Genomic DNA, 20,740 nt, shown 5'->3' with positions numbered 1-20,740 from the left:
TTTGATTGACTTAAAAAGAAGCTTTGAGGCAGATGCTAAGAAGATTGCGTCCACTGACCTACGTTTGATGACTCTTGGCCAATATTTTAAGGAACATAGAATCCCTAGAGGGATTCGCTCACAACTTAAACCGAATCTCTTTCCTGTTGAATACACCTATGCGCAGAAATTTATTCAGATTTCGAATAAGTATGCATATGATATTATTCTCCTGAACTTGGAATATCTGCAACAGGAACTGGCGGACAGCAGGTCGCGGCAAAATCAGACCAAGGCTGCTTTGGAAACCATGTTGGGGCCGGATGAATTTAAAAAGTATGAGGATAGCTGTATGGAGTACTTGTCTAAATTTATTAAGGATCAAGAGGCCACTAAGAGGAAAAAATGGCAGCGGGACGCCGATGATTATGCCGAAGGCAAAATCTATACATGGCAAAATGATACATCTAAGAGATAGTTCCCTCCACATCGACCGATTAACAATAAAAAACATCACCAGTCGGGACAGTCTGGGCCAGTGGCCACCAATAATCCTGTATCTACCAAGACTTTTTTAGAGATGGGCCCTGGGACAGTCAGAGAACCAGACGGGGTGGCAGAAGACACCATAGATGGCGGAAATCCCAAATCCCCAAAACTGATCAAACCTATGGCGTTGCGCAGAAAGGGGAATCAGGCCCAATGATGAATAATAATTTTTCTACTGTGGTAAATGTTTCCCTTGTCTGATGTACAAATCAATGTGCTGTCTAAAGGCCTTTCATTTTGTCCTTCTACCAGGGTCGACTGGTTCCATTTGGAGGTCGACTTGCAGCGCCTGTATAGGAACATCGAACTTAAGGTTTGGTTTGCAGGTCGCCCTCTTATGGATCAGTCGACTGTTGGAACTGTGGATACTTAATTGAGACTGAAATCTTTTGGGCTTTTTAACAAGAGTGATTTTTCACCGCATAGTAATTCACCTGCATTGGACACGTTTAGGAAGGCTGTCTCAATTGATATAGCCTCCTTACGTGAGAAGGTTACTAATATGCCTCTTAAGTATCCCAATATGACCACTTCTGAGGTTGTCACTTTGGAGGGTTTGTGCCGTGACAACAGCCTCACCATCAAACCGGCTGATAAGGGTGGTGCGGTTGTTGTCATGGACACCTCTAAATACATTCAGGAGATTAGGAGACAATTGGGTGACCAGAGTGTATACAGGGTATTGACTGGTGATCCAAGGTTTGATATTGCAAGACGCATCAAGAAGGTCCTTGATACAGCTTTGGGTCAGGACATTATTGATGGTGAGCTCCATTCTTTTCTAATTGTGTCACAGCCACGTACACCAGTCATATACAAGCTTCTGAAAATTCACAAATCACTGACGGACCCGCCAGGTCGCCCCATTGTTGCGGGCACCGGATCCATTTTTTCCAACATCTCAATTTTTCTAGATCGACTACTCCGACAATATGCGGTCAGAGCCAGGTCCTATATCAGGGACACTGGTGACTTTCTGGACAAAATCTCTGACATTGTGTTGCCAGATGGTTGTCTCCTGGCGTCTTTTGACGTCACGAGCCTGTACACCTCCATTGACCACGATAGGGGGGTGGCTGCAGTCCGGAGACAATTATCTGGCAGCAACTATTCTCTACATTGTCAGGATTTCATTATCCATCTTTTGGATTTGGTCTTGAGAAATAATTATTTTCTGTTTATGGAGAGCTTCTATCTCCAGTTACGAGGGACCGCCATGGGGTCTAATGTGGCACCCACCTATGCCAATGTCTTCATGGCAGCCCTCGAGGAGGACCTTGTCTATGTGTCCCACCACTTCAGCAAAGTTCTGGGGTGGTGGCGATACATAGATGACGTTTTCCTCATCTGGCATGGTGACTCTATTTCTCTTGAGAGCTTTCATGATTTTTTGAACCACATGGACCCGGACATCAGTTTTACCCTGGTGCACTCGACCACCCATGTCCAATTTCTTGATACCACTGTCACCATAGTGGGTGATCAATTATCTACTGACATTTTCACAGAGCCCACTGATTGTAATACGTTGTTGCATTACGGAAGCTGTCATCCGAGGTCTATTATCAATTCTGTACCATACAGTCAACTACTTAGGGTCAAGAGGGTGGTACAGGATCCGGATTTACTCCCTACTCGCTTTTCACAGATGGTGCATAAGTTTAGAGAACGTGGTTACCCTGCTCGGGTGATTAATAAACACTATACCAGGGTGAAAGATCCACAACAGGTACCAACTGATGATACATGCAACAAAGTGGAGAGGATACCTTTTATATCCACCTATTCGGAACAAAGTGTCCAAATTGCTCATATTGTCCGTAAACATTGGTCAATACTTAATTTCTCCAATATCACGGCTTTGACTGTGCCGCCTTTGCTTTCTTATAGGCGCTCTGCCAATTTTCGTGACAAGTTGGTCCGGGTGGATATCCCTGCTAAGACCTTAGTACAGTCTCATATTGGCTCTCGAAGGAGGGGTTCCTATCCCTGCCTTGGTTGCGTTAATTGTGCTTACATGACCAAGGGGGATAGGTTCACTCATCCAGTTACGGGGATCCAATATGAGATTGGTCATTTTTTAACATGTAACAGCTCCTTTGTGATCTACGTGCTCTCCTGTCCTTGCGGTCTCCTATATGTTGGGGAGACCACTTGTGACATGAAGGCACGTTTAAACAATCACCGATTCTCTATTAGACAAAAAAGAAAAGATCTGCCCGTTCCTAAACACTTTGTTGAAGCCAACCACAAGGAGAAGGATTTGAAATTTATGATAGTGGACCAGATCACTCTGTCTAGAAGGGGAGGAGACAGGACATTGGCTCTCAAACAACGGGAGCTGAGATGGATCCATCGTCTCAACACACTGAGACCTCATGGTCTCAATGTTGATTTTAAGTGGAGTGTAATATAGGATGGGGCTATTTGCTGTTCTCTCTTGTTCCTCTCCCTGCTATGCCCTGGTGTATGTGAATTTTCATTGGTGTCATCAATTATGTAACCAATCTGTTTCATATAGATGTACAGTTTTACTGTTTTATTGCTTATACATTCTTCTTTCTTTCTCCAGATTATTGGTGCTCCATTGGCGGTGTCCGTGGACGGTGTGCGTCCTCTTCTGCGTCTCTGTGTTGAGATTATGGTGATGGGGGAGATCCTTGGGGCGCATCTACATTGTTTATGCTATATACTATGTGGGTCAACTGTAATTACATTGTTTGCTTTGAGTGGTGGCTTTTATTTTACTCTATAGACTTAGGGGTCGGTTGTTGGGTTTGGGTCCTTTGGCATGGACGTGTCTCTGATCCCATACTCTCAATGGACCTGGGGTCTTAGCCGTGAGAACGGCGTGACCCTTTGGCCCCCGTCCTGTTGTCTTGTAATATGAGTATGGCACAGGTCATGAAGGTGTTCTTCCTAGTGTTGACATACTCTAATAAGCCACGTTCACTCCTATCTCTAAATCATACATACAGTGACCCGGTGGGGAGCTTATTGGCCCCCCCTATCTGTTTATTTATCTCTATGTTGCTGTGCCCGCTGTTTCTCTCCCCTCGTCAGTACTTATTCCTCCTCCCCCTGCCGATCCTTGTTCCCAATTGTCCGTGCCTGTCCTTTGTTTGGGGCGGGCCTCTGCGCACGTTGCTGGGCTTGTTGTTGCCGGGACAACGACGCCTGGATGGTTGGCCTGGCGACGCACGTCCGGCTTAATGGGCGGGGTTCTGCCCGGCGTATCCTCTTGAGTGGTCATGTGACGATCACTCTGGTCATGTGGTTTCCACGTCTCCATGGTGACGGCGCTTGGCTCCTCTTCCGAGGGTGTCGCTCTTGTGACGTGACGGGGACTTTGGGCATGCGTGGTTCGGCGGTAAGGACGCGGAGTTTGGCGCCCCTGTCCATGCGCCGCCGTGTGAGTTGTTTTTAATTTCACTAAATTATTCACTTCTTTATATGCACACAGGTGATATGACATTGTGCTGATGAACTTGATTGTAATCAATTAATTCACAGTTATGCTGTCACTATGATTAATACGTTTGTGTACACTGTATTGCACTGTGTAGAACATCATGTTATGTAAATTATCAGGTCATATAAACCACGTCAGTTTTTGTATATTGTATATTGCACTACTTACTTTATTACACTCAGTATTGAATAATTGTCACTTTAATTGTTTGCTATGTATTGTGGGTATATACCCGTGTATGACACCTTGTGGTATGCTTGAGAAAGACCGCATTGAGACGGTTGAAACGTTGCACAGAGGGGAATAAAGGATCCACTTTTTTCACTTTATTTGGAGTGTGCTGCCTCACCCTTTGGATACTATATATATATATATATATATATATATATATATATATATATATATAGTAAAAAACCACTGGCAGCACCACCCTGAGAAGTATGGAAAAATAGACGGGTGCAACGTCCAAGTACGGCAAAAGGTGCTTACCCACTTATAGAAGACAAAAAATCGGACTGCACTCCAAGCGAATCTTCAAAAAATGTGTTTTATTCACCCATTTGGTGGCAAAAGCTTTTGCCACCAAATGGGTGAATAAAACACATTTTTTGAAGATTCGCTTGGAGTGCAGTCCGATTTTTTGTCATATATATATATATATATATATATATATATATTGATAGAACATTCTTCGCCAAGCTAAATTATGGATTCCCACAGGAAAGACTAATTTCAAGTCCTTCCCATTTAAGATATGGTCTAGCAAGATCCTAGATCCCTGTTATTTGTCTTAATAGTCTTACCAAAGTTATATATGTGAAAATAGTCCAGGATGGGGCGGAAGGATACAGTTGTCTCTTCTAAGTTATATCCTTGGATGGATTTGCCCATCTTGAAGTCATGCGATGTGTAGTTGGTTAGGGGGGGCAGAATGTATTTAGCATTCCATATTGATGTCTAGGATTAGACATGCCCATCTTGATATCATGAGCTTTTCTCTGAACAGAAGTAATGTATATAACTTATGTTCCTACTTCGATATCCTAACCTAATAATAGCTTGGTTATAATGTGACAAGTTATTTCCACTCACATGTATTGTTAAACTTGTAATGCTTTATATTAACGCTATATATATTAATTTGCATGTATCATTATGTTTATTTACTTATATATGTATATAGCCTTGTAACCAATAAATCTGCATCTTTTTATAATACCTGTGTATTATTGTATAATGCAGAACTACATTTTATCATTAACGTCATCTCACGTCAAAAAGAACTTATTGATCACCTGGAGGCCTCAAGAAAACTCCTTTATAGGTGGTATTATACCCCTTATCGCCTATCCATCATATATCCAACCACCTCAAATGTTTGCTGGCGATGCCTATCAGCAGTTGGCAACTTAATGCATATCTGGTGGACATGCCCTGCTATCAACCGTTTCTGGTCCAATATATTGTCACTCATAGGTGCTGTAATAGAGAAGGTACTCCCCATATCCCCGGAAATGGCATTACTCTCTTTGGGGCTGGAATGTTTAGATTTAAAAGACTTCACTATTGCTTTTCATATACTAACAGTAACGAGAGTCGCGATAGCTAAAAGATGGAAGAGTAGGGACATCCCAACCATACCAGAAATCATTGCTAAAGTTCACTATAATTACGGCATGGAACTACTGATTGCAAAACAACTTTGCCGGCTGGCAAGTGTCAGTGTCAGGTGGCGTAATTGGGCGTCTTATATATCCAAACACTATCCATCTTTGCCAAATCTACAAGTGTAGAAGATGTATACCTTAATTCTAACGCTTGATTTTAACTGTGGTGCAATGTTTATGTTTATTATTGTTTGTTTGTTGGTCGTCTTCTCACGATCTTGTCTTTTTTTTCTTTAATATAAATGAAGGCTTTTCATCCGATGTCTTCTATCCTGAATACTTGTAATGTGATGAACAAATTATACTGTAATTTACGGTAATATGTCACTGTGGAAGATGTTGTATGCTTCAATTTTCAAATAAAAAATTTGTGAAATAAAAAGAACTTATTTATCTGAGGAAATAGTCGGACTCAGATGTGAATTGTATCAATTAGGTTGTTGTCACGAGGGTGTCAAGAACCATGCCTGACTCCGTTATACCCGGGGTCAGGAAGTCGCAGCGGTTGGCTGCGCGCTCTATGTAAGATAGGGCTGTTTCCTTATGGTAGCTTTCTGGGTTTGCTTTGCAAACCCTTTTGGCTCACTCAGGGATCCGTAGCTCCTTCTCCTCAGCTGTTCCTTGTCCAGCACTTCCAAACCTCCTTATATTCCCCTCTCACACTTCTCTGGTTGCCAGATATAGAGCTTCCTGCCTGGACATCTATTCTGACCCTCTGGAGCTGTGTTGCTGCGTTCTCTGGTTGTTGGTCCAGAACGCTACCCTCCGGATCCCTGTTATACCTTTGTGGTCTGCTGTGGTCGCCCACCTGGGTGTATGTGTTTGTCTGTATTGTCTGTCCTCTCCCTGGTGTTTCCCTCTTAGTGTCAGTGGTGCGGACTAGCGATCCCACCGGCCCGTTCACTATCTAGGGCTCATTTTAGGGAAAGCCAGGGTTTAGGCACGTGATCGCTGCACGGGTGAGGAACCCGTCTAGGGACGTCAGGGCAGTCAGGTGCCAGCTGCAAGGTGAGTCAGGGGTCACCACCTTACCCTCTCCCTTGGGCAGGGCTTTCCCTTTTCCCTCCCTGTGCATGACGCCGGTCATTACATTATATCTGGCCCTTATTTTGTGTAGGTAAAAAAAAAAATTTTTTTTACCTACTTAGAATCCAGTATGGATCAAATTGCTGCTCTGTCCAAACAATTTCATGGCCTGTCTATGGAGGTGGCAGGATTGAAGGCGTCGGTCCTCCAGCAACAGCAGCAATTACAACAGACCGCAAGCCCAGCGGTTGCTACTGGTAACCAGGTTGTTGCGGAACCCAAGGTCCCTCTCCCTGACAGATTTTCTGGGGAAGGGACAAGGTTTTTGACATTCCGTGAGGCCTGTAAATTATACTTTAAACTGCGCCCTTACTCCTCTGGTAATGAAGAACAGCGGGTGGGGGTTGTTATTTCCCTGCTGTAGGGGGACCCGCAGTCCTGGGCGTTCTCTTTACCTACTGATTCCCGGGCTCTTCGGTCAGTGGATGAGTTTTTCGGGGCCTTGGGTCTCATATATGACGACCCTGACCGAGTCGCACTGGCTGAATCAAGATTACGGAGACTCCTACAGGGAGAGCGGCCAGTAGAGGAGTATTGCTCTGACTTCCGTAGGTGGGCTACGGATACCCAATGGAACGACCCGGCTCTCAGGAGTCAGTTCTGCTCTGGGTTATCCGAAAGGGTTAAGGATGTGCTTGCATTATATGAGACCCCCTTTTCCCTTGATGCGGTTATGTCCCTTTCTATCCGAATAGATAGACGCCTTAGGGACAGGTTGAAAAAACCGGAGCCATTGGTAACCCCTCCCAAGCAGCAGTTAGTCTGTACGGACTTAGACGAGCCTATGCAGCTAGGAGGAACTACTCGTCAGGTCCGTCCTCCTGAGGCTCGCCGTAGGCGTGGGGTTTGTTTTTTTTGTGGGGAGAGGGGTCATTTCATTAATGTCTGTCCTTCTTTCCTCAGAAACAAAAGACCGTCGTAAAACTACTAACCCCAGGCTGTGTGGAGGATGTTATTTCTTTCTTTCTAGACAGTGGAGCAGGGGTAAATTTGATAGATGCCCATTTTGCCCGCACTATGGGTTTGTCTCTCTGTACTTTACAGAGACCTATTCCCATATTCGCTATTGATTCTGCTCCTCTGTCTCAGAGAAACCTCACCCACATTGTTCATAATTTACACCTTCGGGTAGGGGACCACCATAACGAGATGCTTTCATGTTATGTTCTGGAGGGGCTTCCCACTCCGGTAGTGCTGGGTCTTCCCTGGTTGGTAGCGCACAATCCAGTGGTGGATTGGCAGGCCAGGGAGATATTGGAGTGGAGTGAGCAGTGCAGAGAAAATTGCTTAAATAGCAATTGCTTAGTCTCCTCCATAACTACCATAGGCGTGCGCAGCCTATTGCATTAGGGTGTGCACCCTAAAGCACAAACACAGACGCAGCGCACGCACCTGTGTATAGACCTGCACTATCAATATAATAAAGGGAGAAGAAATCATTTTTAAACTTACCGTATATTTCGCCCTATAAGACGCTCTATTCGCCCTATAAGGTTTTAGAGAGGGACAATAAGAAAAAAAAAATTCATTACACCTCAAATCAGACCCCCAATGTCAATAAGACCCCAATAAGACCTCAGATCAGACCCCAATGTGAATGACCCCCAATCAGACCTCAGATAAGAGCCCCAGTGCCTCATATCAATCCCCCGTGCCCCATATAAAATAAAATTAAAAAAACACTTTCCTGCAACGGACGCTGCCGCTCCTCACCGCTCGCGCTCGGTAATCCTCTTGTACAGTATGCTGTGTGGGCACGCACAGTGTGAGGTCACAGCGCGGCCTCACACTGTGCGCAGCCTTTACAGTGGAGCGCATGAGGACCAGGAAGAGGTGAGTATAGCGCTTCCTGGCCCTCTGGTACTAAAAACTTGATTAGTATTCGCCCCATAAGACGCAGGGGCATTTTCCCCCCACTTTTGGGGGAAAAAATGCATCTTATGGGGCGAAAAAGTGCAGCACGGGGGTGACAGAACCAGTGTTTCCTCTAAGCCTTGGCAGCTGCTGAGCGGGATCGGCTCAGAGCTGGGCACAGCGCCATCAAAGGTGGGCGATAGGAAAACCTAAGATAATCACATCAAAGAGCATAAAAACCACTGCACCATCCCATACAATATACCGTATAACCCCTGCACCATCCTGCACAATATACAGTATAGTCCTCTCTGTTATCACTGGACATTGCTCTACATATATAAACCATATGGGGGAAAAAAATCTCATTGATCCAGAGAACGTACACAGAAAAACTAATAACCAAGAGGCTAAACAAAACCCTGTTTCTGACCCTTATGTTAAAACATAACTTTCATTTGATTGCTCTAATACCTAAAGGAAAAAATATATTTTTTTAAAAAGCTGCTGTTTCTCTAGATGACCTTATGTTGATAGTAGTGGTAGTAGTGGTAATAGAGTCTCAAGGGTCTATAAAAGCAGCTACACTATTTTTGCAAACCTTTGAGACTCTATTAACACTACTATCAACATAAGGTCATCTAAAGGAAAAAAATTCCTTTAGGTGTTAAAACATAACTTTCATTAGATTGCTCTAACACCTAAATGGAAAAAAAAAAAAGAATTGAACCTGCTTTTTCTCTAGATGACCTTATGTTAATAGTAGTGTTAATAGAGTCTCAAAGGTCTGTAAAAATAGTGTAGCTGCTTTTATAGACCCCTGAGACTCTATCACCACTACTATAATGTCATCTAGAGAAACAGCAGCTTTTTAAAATGATTTTTTTCCATTAGGTGTTAAAGCAATCAAATGAAAGTTATGTTTTAACATAAGGGTCAGAAGCAGGTTTTTTTTAGCCTCTGTCTTGGCTATTAGTTTTTCAATTCATAAAGCTCCACATGGAGCTCCCACCCAGCAGTAGATATAAGCCTGCAGGACACTTCACCTGGGCACATGGTGATGGCTCCCTTCCTATGCTGTCCCTGGCACTTCAGCAGCAGCAGGGGCCGCGCGCTTCCTGTCTTCATAATAACTGAAAAGGAAGCTACTGCTGCTGTGTTCAGCTCCCGTGAGAAGGGGGTGTGAGAGGATCAGCCAATAGCAGGGCAGCCAGCTGATACTGGCCAATCAGCAGCCTCCTCCCTTATAACAGAGCTCTGTAATGTACAGAGCTCTGTTATTGGAGATTTCAGGCCTCAGCGGTATTGCTCTGCTGCCTGCAGTGCCGCACATTGTAAACCTCAAGTCGGCTTGATTAGGGTGTGCCCAGGCACACCCGGCACACCCCGTGCGCACGCCTATGATAACTACCCTACCTACATTTATTTCGGATTTTGACGACGTTTTTTCTGAAAAGGGTTGTCAGAAGTTACCACCTCATCGCCCTTATGATTGCCCGGTTAACCTTATTCCCGGCGCAAAATTACCCAAGACCAGGTTATATAATCTTTCAGGTCCAGAGAGACAAGCCATGAAAGATTATATCTCGGAGAGCTTGGCTAAGGGACACATCAGACCCTCTTCTTCACCCATGGCTGCAGGGTTTTTCTTAGTTAAAAAGAAAGATAGGGGCCTGCGTCCTTGCCTAGATTTTCGCGAATTAAATCGGATAACTATCCGAGACCCATACCCTCTTCCTGTCATTCCTGACCTGTTTAACCAGATTGCAGGTGCTAGGTGGTTCTCCAAACTTGATCTTAGGGGGGCCTACAATCTGATTCGTATTAAGGAGGGGGATGAGTGGAAGACAGCTTTTAACACCCCTGAGGGGCATTATGAAAATTTAGTTATGCTTTTCGGTCTGACCAATGCTCCTGCCGTCTTTCAACATTTCGTTAATGACATTTTTAGTCATCTAATCGGCAGGTTTGTGGTAATATACCTAGATGATATTTTAATTTATTCGTCTGATCTGAGAACACATGAGGTGCATGTCAGACAAGTACTGCAGGTCCTACGGACGAATAAACTATATGCTAAAATTGAAAAATGTGTCTTCACCGTTCAGGAGATACAATTCCTAGGTTATTTTTTATCTGCTTCAGGTTTCCGTATGGATCCTAGGAAGGTCCAGGCAATTTTGGATTGGGATCTTCCTTAGAACCTCAAAGCACTACAACTGTGCTTGGGCTTCGCAAATTTCTATAGGAAATTCATTAAAAATTATTCACTTATTGTAAAACCCCTTACTGACATGACTAGGAAGGGGACTGATTTTTCTAAATGGTCTGACGCCGCTAAAGTTGCTTTTTCCTCTCTAAAAGAGAGGTTTACCTCAGCACCTGTACTAGTCCAACCTGATGTCTCTCAGCCTTTTATTGTTGAAGTCGATGCGTCAGAGGTGGGAGTGGGGGCTGTACTGTCTCAGGGTCCGTCTCCTGGCAAATGGCGTCCTTGTGCTTTCTTTTCTAAAAAACTATCTGCAGCAGAAAAGAACTACGATATTGGCAATAGGGAACTATTAGCTATTAAACTTGCGTTTGAGGAGTGGCGTCACTTTTTAGAGGGGGCAGTCCACCCCGACACTGTGATTACGGACCACAAAAATCTTCTGTACCTCAAATCAGCTAAGCGTCTCACCCCTAGACAGGCAAGGTGGTCGCTATTTTTTTACCAGGTTTAACTTTGTGATTACCTATCGTCCTGGGGCAAAGAATACCAAGGCTGATGCACTATCTCGTTGTTTCCCTGGAGGGGGTAATGTGAGTGATCCGGTGCCCATTCTTCAAAGAGGAGTGGTTGTTTCTGCGGTACACTCTGTTCTGGAGGGGAAGGTGTTAGAGGCCCAGGGGGACGCCCCGGTCTCTTGCCCCTCAGAGAAATTGTTTGTACCGTTGAACCTACGTTTCGAATTACTAAAGGAACATCATAATTCGGCACTTGCTGGGCACCCGGGTAGTAAAGCAACCTTGGAGCTATTGTCTCGTCGTTTTTGGTGGCCAAGGTTGCGTCAGGACGTATTGGATTTTGTGTCTTCTTGTTCTACCTGTGCGCGCGCAAAAGTTTCACATAAACGTCCTGCAGGGTCTCTATTACCACTCGTCATTCCCAATAGACCATGGACACATCTGTCAATGGATTTTATCACTGACTTACCTTTGTCTGCGGGTAAAACAGTTATTTTTGTAGTAGTGGACAGGTTTAGCAAAATGGTACACTTCATTGCGTTACCCGCACTACCTAATGCTAAGACTCTTGCTCAGGTATTCGTCAGTGAAATCGTGAAGCTTCACGGGGTCCCCTCCGATGTTGTTTCGGATCGGGGTACCCAGTTTATTTCTAAATTTTGGAAAGCTTTTTGTTCCCGTTTGGGGGTACACTTGTCCTTTTCCTCAGCTTTCCATCCTCAGTCGAATGGACAGACTGAGTGTACCAACCAAAACCTGGAGACATATCTAAGATGTTTTGTGTCTGAAAACCAAGAGTTGTGGTCATCATATTTACCGTTAGCTGAGTTTGCCATAAATAATCGTCGTCAGGAATCCACTGGCAAGTCACCATTTCTTGGTGCATATGGTTTTCATCCCCAATTCTGTAAGAGGGGGGGTCTTCTGGGGTTCCCGAAGAGGAACGGTTTTCGTCATCTCTTTCATCGGTATGGCAGAAGGTGCAAGCTAACTTGAAAAATATGGGAGGTAAATACAAATGTATGGCTGATAAGAGACGGTCGCCAGGTCCGGACCTAGGAGTGAATGACTATGTGTGGTTGTCTACTAGGAATATTAAATTGAAGGTTCCCTCTTGGAAACTGGGTCCTAGGTTTATTGGTCCTTACAAAATTGTAGCCATCATCAACCCCGTGGCTTTTCGCCTGGAGTTACCTCAGACTTTTAAAATCCAGAATGTCTTTCATAAGTCGTTACTCAAAAAATATGTTCCACCTCTAGAACCGTCACCGCTGCCACCCCCTCCTGTTGTCGTGGATGGTAATCTAGAATTTCAGATATCCAAAATTGTTAATTCTCGTCGGGTCCGCCGCTCTCTTCAATATCTGGTGCATTGGAGAGGTTACGGTCCCGAGGAAAGAATGTGGGTTCCTGCGTCTGAGGTAAACACCGACAGGCTAGTTCGGGTTTTTCATGCCTCTCATCCTGAGAGACCTGGTCCTGAGTGTCCGGAGGCCCCTCGTAGAGAGGGGGGTACTGTCACGAGGGTGTCAAGAACCACGCCTGACTCCATTATACCCGGGGTCAGGAAGTCGCAGCGGTTGGCTGCGCTCTCTATGTAAGATAGGGCTGTTTCCTTATGGTAGCTTTCTAGGTTTGCTTTGCAAACCCTTTTGGCTCACTCAGGGATCCGTAGCTCCTTCTCCTCAGCTGTTCCTTGTCCAGCACTTCCAAACCTCCTTATATTCCCCTCTCACACTTCTCTGGTTGCCAGATATAGAGCTTCCTGCCTGGACATCTATTCTGACCCTCTGAAGCTGTGTTGCTGCGTTCTCTGGTTGTTGGTCCAGAACGCTACCCTCCGGATCCCTGTTGGACCTTTGTGGTCTGCTGTGGTCGCCCACCTGGGTGTATGTGTTTGTCTGTATTGTCTGTCCTCTCCCTGGTGTTTCCCTCTTAAGTGTCAGTGGTGCGGACTAGCGATCCCACCGGCCCGTTCACTATCTAGGGCTCATTTTAGGGAAAGCCAGGGTTTAGGCACGTGATCGCTGCACGGGTGAGGAACCCGTCTAGGGACGTCAGGGCAGTCAGGTGCCAGCAGCAAGGTGAGTCAGGGGTCACCACCTTACCCTCTCCCTTGGGCAGGGCTTTCCCTTTTCCCTCCCTGTGCGTGACGCCGGTCATTACAGTTGTCAACAATTCACCAGGTCATGATTTTAAGAATTTATGACAAATTTTATCAATTTAATTTTTTTATGGTTAATTATTTTTATGACCATAATTAATAATTCTTTATTGAATTATTACCCCCCGACAGCACGCTTGAGCGCAAAACAGCCGTCGCCTGTGACAGAGTGAGTCCCCACACTAACGACCATGTTTTAGGGTATTTTCACACTAGCGTTTTTATTTTCCGGCACTGAGTTCCGTCCTAAGGGCTCTATACTGGAAAAGAACTGATCAGTTTTATCCTAATGCATTCTGAATTGAGAGAAATCCGTTCAGGATGCATCAGGGTGTCTTCAGTTCAGTCTTTTTGACTTTTCAGGATGGAGATAATACCGCAGCATGCTGCGGTTTTATCTCCGGCCCAAAAAACTGAACACTTGTCCGGATGACACAGGAAAAACGGATACGGTATTGCAATGCATTTTTCAGACTGATCAGGCATTTTTCAGACTGATCAGGATCCTGATAAATCTGAAAAATGCCTGATCAGTCAGAAAAAAAATGACATGCGTTTGCATACAGTTTGCCTGATCAGGCAACGGAACTGCCTGCCGGAATCAAACAACGCAAGTGTGAAAGTACCCTTAAAGAGAAATAAAGAGACTGCAAAATAATCCGGTGAGTGCCGCAATTTTTATCTTCTCCTCACATCACAAGTGGTCTTAATATTGACTTACTCCCTCTATGTAATTTGTGCTTAAGGCTACTTTCACACTTGCGTTCGGAGCGGATCCGCAGGGCCGGCCTTAGGTGTTCAGGCGCCCTGTGCGAGCTAACCTTGTGGCGCCCCCCCCCCCAAAAAAAAAATAAAAAACACTGCTTGTTGCTGGCATCATGGCATATGCTGGCTGACTATCCAACCAAGTAGTTACCAGCCCGCACATCCCAAAGGCCGGTGTAATGTTATACTTCCCTACTTCGTGAGATTTCCCTACCTTCGTCACTTCCGGTCGCACCGGACATGACGTGAGGAGGTGTGCCGCGCTGCGCAGGCGCACAACGACAGGTTAGGGAAATTTCACAGCAGAGTGCGCATGCGCCAGGAGCCTCGCCGGCGGTTAGGGTAGGGAAAAACTATGGGCCAGTGCGCAGGCGCAGTGATCGGATGGATGTTCTCAGCTGGACACCGGTCGACACTGCGCATGCACCGGGAGCCTCACCAGCGGTTATGGAAGGGAAAAATTACGTACGGGCCAGTGCTTTTTCCCTACCCTAACCGCTGGTGAGGCTCCCAGCGCATGCGCAGTGTCGGCCGGTGTCCAGCTGAGAACATCCATCCGATCACCGCACCTGTGCACTGGCCCATAATTTTTCCCTACCCTAACCGCTGGCGAGGCTCCCAGCGCATGCGCACTCTGCTGTGAAACTTCCCTAACCCGTCGTTGTGCGCAGTGCGCCCCCCCAATATAATAAACATTGGTGGCGCAGTGCGCCCCCCCCCCAATATAATAAACATTGGTGGCGCAGTGCGCCTTCCCCCAACACCCCAGTATAATAAACATTGGTGGCGCAGTGGGCCCCCCCAATATAATAAACATTGGTGGCGCAGTGCGCCCCCCCAACACCCCAGTATAAACATTGGTGGCGCAGTGTGCCCCCCCAATATAACAAACATGAGCGCAGTGCGCCCCCCCAATATAACAAACATTGGTGGTGCAGTGCACCCCCCCACCCAATATAATAAACATTGGTGGCGCAGTGCACCCCCCCCAATATAACAAACATTGGTGGTGCAGTGCACCCCCCCACCCAATATAATAAACATTGGTGGCGCAGTGCACCCCCCCCCAATATAATAAACATTGGTGGCGCAGTGCGCCCCCCCCCAACACCCCAGTATGATAAACATTGGTGGCGCAGTGGGCCCCCCCCCAATATAATAAACATTTGCACAGTGCGCCCCCCTAATATAATAAACATTGGTGGCGCAGTGGGCAGTGCCAATGAGGGTTAAAAAATAAAAAAATAATTAACTCACCTCCTCCAATTGATCGTCTTCTGTTCTTTCTTCATGACCTGTCAAAGGACCTGTGGTGACATCACTGTGCTCATCACATGATACATCACCATGGTAATGGACCATGTGATGAGCTCAGTGACGTCACCACAGGTCCTGAAGAAACAGGAGACGGCAGCTACGCGATCAACTGGAGGAGGTGAGTTAATTTTTTTTAATTATTTTTTAACAGTCATTGGCACTTCCCACTGAGCCACCAATGTTTCTTATACTGGGGTGTTGGGGGGGAGGGGGGGGCGCACTGTGCCACCAACGTTTCTTATACAAATACAGGAGGCGGGTGCCGGAATCACATAGCCGGCACCCGACCTCTGTGACAGGGAGCTGCGATCAGCGGCAGTTAACCCCTCAGGTACCGCACCTGAAGGGTTAACTCAACTGCAGCTGATCGCAGCTCCCTGTCACAGAGGTCAGGTGCCGGCTATTTGATTCCGGCACCCGCCTCCTGTATTTCTATTTCAGGTCAGTTATCTTCATTGGTGGCGCAGTGGCCACAGCCCCTCCTCCTCCTCCTCCCGTCTCTCTTCTTATTGGCAGCGGCGGGGGCAGCAGGCAGGTCAGACACAGGGGAGGGGGAGATGGAGGGGGAGATGGAGGGGGCGCCCCGAGGGAGAACTCAGAACACAAGTGCCGCCTCGCCTGCTGCCGCATATTACATTGCGAGCTGTCGGCCGCCCAGCGCCCCTGTTGCTATGGCGCCCTGTGCGGCCGCACAGCCCGCACACCCCAAAGGCCGGCCCTGCGGATCCGTCTGATGTTTCATCAGACGGATCCGCTCCGATAATGCAGACGTTCGCATCCGTTCAGAACGGATGCATCTGCATTAAAACTTAGAATATTTTCTAAGTGTGAAAGTTGTCTGAGCGGATCCGTTCAGACTTTACATTGTAAGTCAATGGGGGACGGATCCGCTTGAAGATTGAGCCATATGGTGTCATCTTCAAGCGGATCCGTCCCCATTGACTTACATTGTAAGTCTGGACGGATCCGCTCGCCTCCGCACGGCCAGGCGGACACCCGAACGCTGCAAGCAGCCTTCAGGTGTCCGCTCACTGGGCGGAGCGGAGGCTGAGCGCTGGCAGGCGGATGCATTCTCAGTGGATCCGCCTCCACTGAGAATGCATTGGGGCCAGACGGATGCGTTCGGGGCCGCTCGTGAGCCCCTTCAAACGGTGCGCACGAGCGGACACCCGAACGCTAGTGTGAAAGTAGCCTTATCCAGTACTTACCTTATGAATAGTACAGTGATCCTTCAAAATACAATGGCCTCTTTTCTGACCCATCGTAAGTTGAAACCAGACTCAACATACAATGCTAAAGGTAAAATGGCTGTATTAGTTGCTAGTTATCAGCTTTTCCTGACTGTTATATGTAAGGACTTGTTTATTCTGTCTGTCATATGCTTATTTTTCTTAAATCTTCATTTTTTCTTTTATCTTGGATGACATTTTGGGCTTTGGAACCGATTACTCAAGTTACAATGGTTTCAACATAAAATGGTCATCCTGGAACCAATAGAGATCTATCATAGTTTTGCCAGTGTATTTTTACTTTTCAGGTACTTGGGTTTTTTCCCGGACATTTACCTCACATACACCTTTGGGGTGGGGGTGATGTATTACTGTTGCCTCTTCAGCAGTTTAATTATAACTGTATAGCCTGACATTTCACCTTCCTGGTTGCATGTTTCCTAACCATGCCCGTTCTGTATCTAATTATCTTCTAATGCTTAGTTGTTATTGCTTACTTAATGGAAATCTACTTCACTTAGGGCACAATACTATGGTATCTGTCCGATGCCAGTTTACAGTTGTTCTTCTCGTCAATTAACCCCTTCAGTACCGAGCCACTTTTCACCTTAAATCCTAGGCCTATTTTTGCAAATCTCACATGTGTCACTTTATGTGGTAATAACTTTGGAATGCTTTTACTTATCCAAGCCATTCTGAGATTGCTTTCTTGTGACACATTGTACTTCATGACAGTGGTACATTTGAGTCGATATATTTTACCTTTATTTCAAATTTGGTAAATTTTGGTAAAATTCACAATTTTCTAAATTTGCATTTTTCTACTTTTAAAAACGATAGTAATTCCTCATAAAATAGTTATCAATCAACATTCCCCATATGTCTGCTTTATGTTGGCATCATTTTGTAAATGTAATTTTATTAGGATGCTAGAAGGCTTAGAAATTTACATTTTCAACAAAATATCCCAAACCATTTTTTTAAAGCACCAATTCAGTTATAAAGTTATTTTAAGGGGCCTTACATAACGGAAACCACCCATAAATGACCCCATTTTAGAAACTACACCCCTCACATTATTCAAAACTGATGTTACAGACTTTGTTAACCCTTGAGGTAGTCCACAAGATTTAAAGGAAAATGGAGGTGAAATTTCTAAATTTCACTTTCTTGGTAGATTTTTTTATGTTAATGAATTTTTTCTTGCAACACAGCAAGGGTTAACAACAAAATAAACCTCAATAAATATTACTCTGATTCTGCAATTTACAGAAATACCCCATATGTGGCAGTAAACTGCCCTATGGGCACGTGGCAGTGGTCAGAAGGAAAGGAGCACCATATGGATTTTGGAGGCAGATTTTGCTAGAATGGTTTTCAGGCACCATTTTGTATTTGAAGAGACCCTGACGTACCACTAAAGTGGAAACCCTCAAAAAGTGACCCCATTTTGGAAACTACACTGCTTAAAAAATATATTAAGGAGGGTACTGAGCACTTTTACCCCCTAAGCGTTTTACAGAATTTGGAAACACCTGGCTGTGAAAATAAAAATGTAATTTCTTCCAAGAAAATGTTGCTTTAGCCCCTAATTTTTCATTTTCACAAGGGGTAACAGGAGAAAAAGCACCCCATAATTTGTTAGCCATTTTCTCCTGTATACGGCAACGCCCCATAAGTGGTGGTAAACCGCTGTGGGGGCACATGGCAGGACTCAGAAGAAAAGGAGCGCCATATGGCTTTTGAAGCGCAGATTTGATGGATTGGTTTACGGGTGCCATTGGTTTTTATTTTTTAAGTTATTGTCTTATGTGGGGGCTCATTTTTTGTGGGATGAGGTGATGTTTCCATTGGTACCATTTTGGAGTACATAAGACTTTTTGATCGCTTGGTATTACACTTTTTGTAAGGCAAGGTGAAAAAAAAGTCTTGGCATCGTTTTTTTTTTTTTTTTTTTTTTTTTTTTTTTTTACGGCATTCACCTGACGGGTGGATGATGTGATATTTTTAAAGAGCCGGACGCTGTGATACCTTAAATGTCTACTTTTCTCTTTTTCTACAATTTTATTTTTACTTTATTTTGGGAAAAGGACTTGTAACAATTTTTTTTTTGTAAAACTTTATTTCTTCTTTTTTGTTTAAATTCACTTTTATTGAGTTTTTTGAACACAATTGACATAAAAGCGGAAATGAAACTGTACGTACAGAGTACACACTAATGTACATAAATTGTGAACAAGTGTTCACAAATTGTTCAATAGGGTGTTACATAAAGTGTACCAAAGGTATACATAAAGTGTACGAAAGATATACAAAAAGTGGCTACTATAACAATACACCATTTCGACTTTTCCAGCTAACTGGTGCAAAGTTGCCATAACTGGGGGTAAGACATGCCTCTATTAGGCAACCAGCGGGTTTGAGTAACCCACCCCTGCCTATGATACTAGAAAAGCTACACATAACATTAACCCCACAGACACATTAGACAAGACAGACAAATACAAAGGACCAAGGGAAAGGTGGGAATAGAGGGGGGGGGGATGTGTGTATAAATACTTCTTTCAGGCTATACCTCTCCAGACTCTCCACTTGTTCCAAATTTTAAGGAAGGACTCATGTTTCCTTTCAGTCCAACTGATAAGCTCTTCAAAATTGTACACCTGATCGACCTTCAAATACCATCTGTCCAGTGTAGGGGGCAAAGGTTGTAACTAATGTAGCGGAATCAGTGACTTCGCCACAGCCAGAAAATGCGTGATAAGATTTGATCTAGAAGGACGGTCCTTTGGTTTGGCTAGGAACACCATCGCAGGGGTAATTACAAATGAAGATTTAAGGAGACCTTGGATGGCTGCCTCGATTTGTTTCCAAAAAGAAGCAATAGTGTCACACGTCCACCAGATGTGCAAAAAAGAGCCCCTAAGCTTCTGACATCTCCAGCACTTATCAGATTCAATGACCTTATGCAGGAAAAGGGCTTCAGGGGTTTTGTACCAGTGACTCAATAGCTTATAATGACTTTCTTGAAGTCTACACAGCGAGAGAAACCTTGGGCGTGTGACAAGATATAACGTGTCTCTGAATCTGTTAGAGTAAGGCCGAGCTCTCTTTCCCAGGAGCCCAGATAGATCGGCTTTAGCTGATGTGAGTTTATCACAAACTGTTGATACATGAATGAGATCTTCCTCACTCTGGTAAGGTCTGATACTATCACACGCTCGAAATCTGTGAGATTCCTAACTACTGTGTTCAAAGCCAAAAACTTAGAGCAAATATATCTGAAATGAGTGTAATAAAAGGACATTGTCACTGCAGGTATATTTGCAGGGAGGAAGGTCTTAAACGTTTCCATGGAAGGAATTGACCCATCAGAGAAAGCTTCTTGCACCGTCCACCTCTTTAGATTGCGCCACAAACCCTCCTTGGCCAAACCTGGTGAAGAGAGCAGGGCTGGTAGCGAGGACATTGGCATTAGCGGGGAAGGTTTTGGAGCTAAAGTGTTGCCCATTTGTCTCCACACTTCTACTGGGCCTTGTAACATTGGGCTCATGTCCCCATACGATCTAGGTTTGGATTTTGGAATCCACAGGAGCCCTGAGTTATCACCACCGTCCTCCATATTAGTTATGGCAAAGGGGTCAAACTCTCCCACTGGGAACAACAATTGTAGCCATCTGTTTAGTTGCACTGCCCTGTAGTAGGAAAGAACATCTGGAAAGCCCAAGCCTCCAAACTCTTTCTTTCTGATCAACATAGAGTAAGACATCCGTGATCTATTGCCCTTCCATAAAAACCTCATAAGAAGGCTACGCACAGAGGCGAAGAAGGCAGGAGAAAGCAGAATCGGTACCATTTGTAGGACATATAGGATCTTAGGCATGATGTATGTTTTCACTAAGTTTCTAGGAAATCCATAGTGAGTCATAGG

The sequence above is a fragment of the Bufo bufo genome, chromosome 6, assembly GCF_905171765.1.
Source record: "Bufo bufo chromosome 6, aBufBuf1.1, whole genome shotgun sequence".
Classification (NCBI taxonomy): domain Eukaryota; kingdom Metazoa; phylum Chordata; class Amphibia; order Anura; family Bufonidae; genus Bufo; species Bufo bufo.
This window is presented reverse-complemented; position numbering follows the sequence as displayed.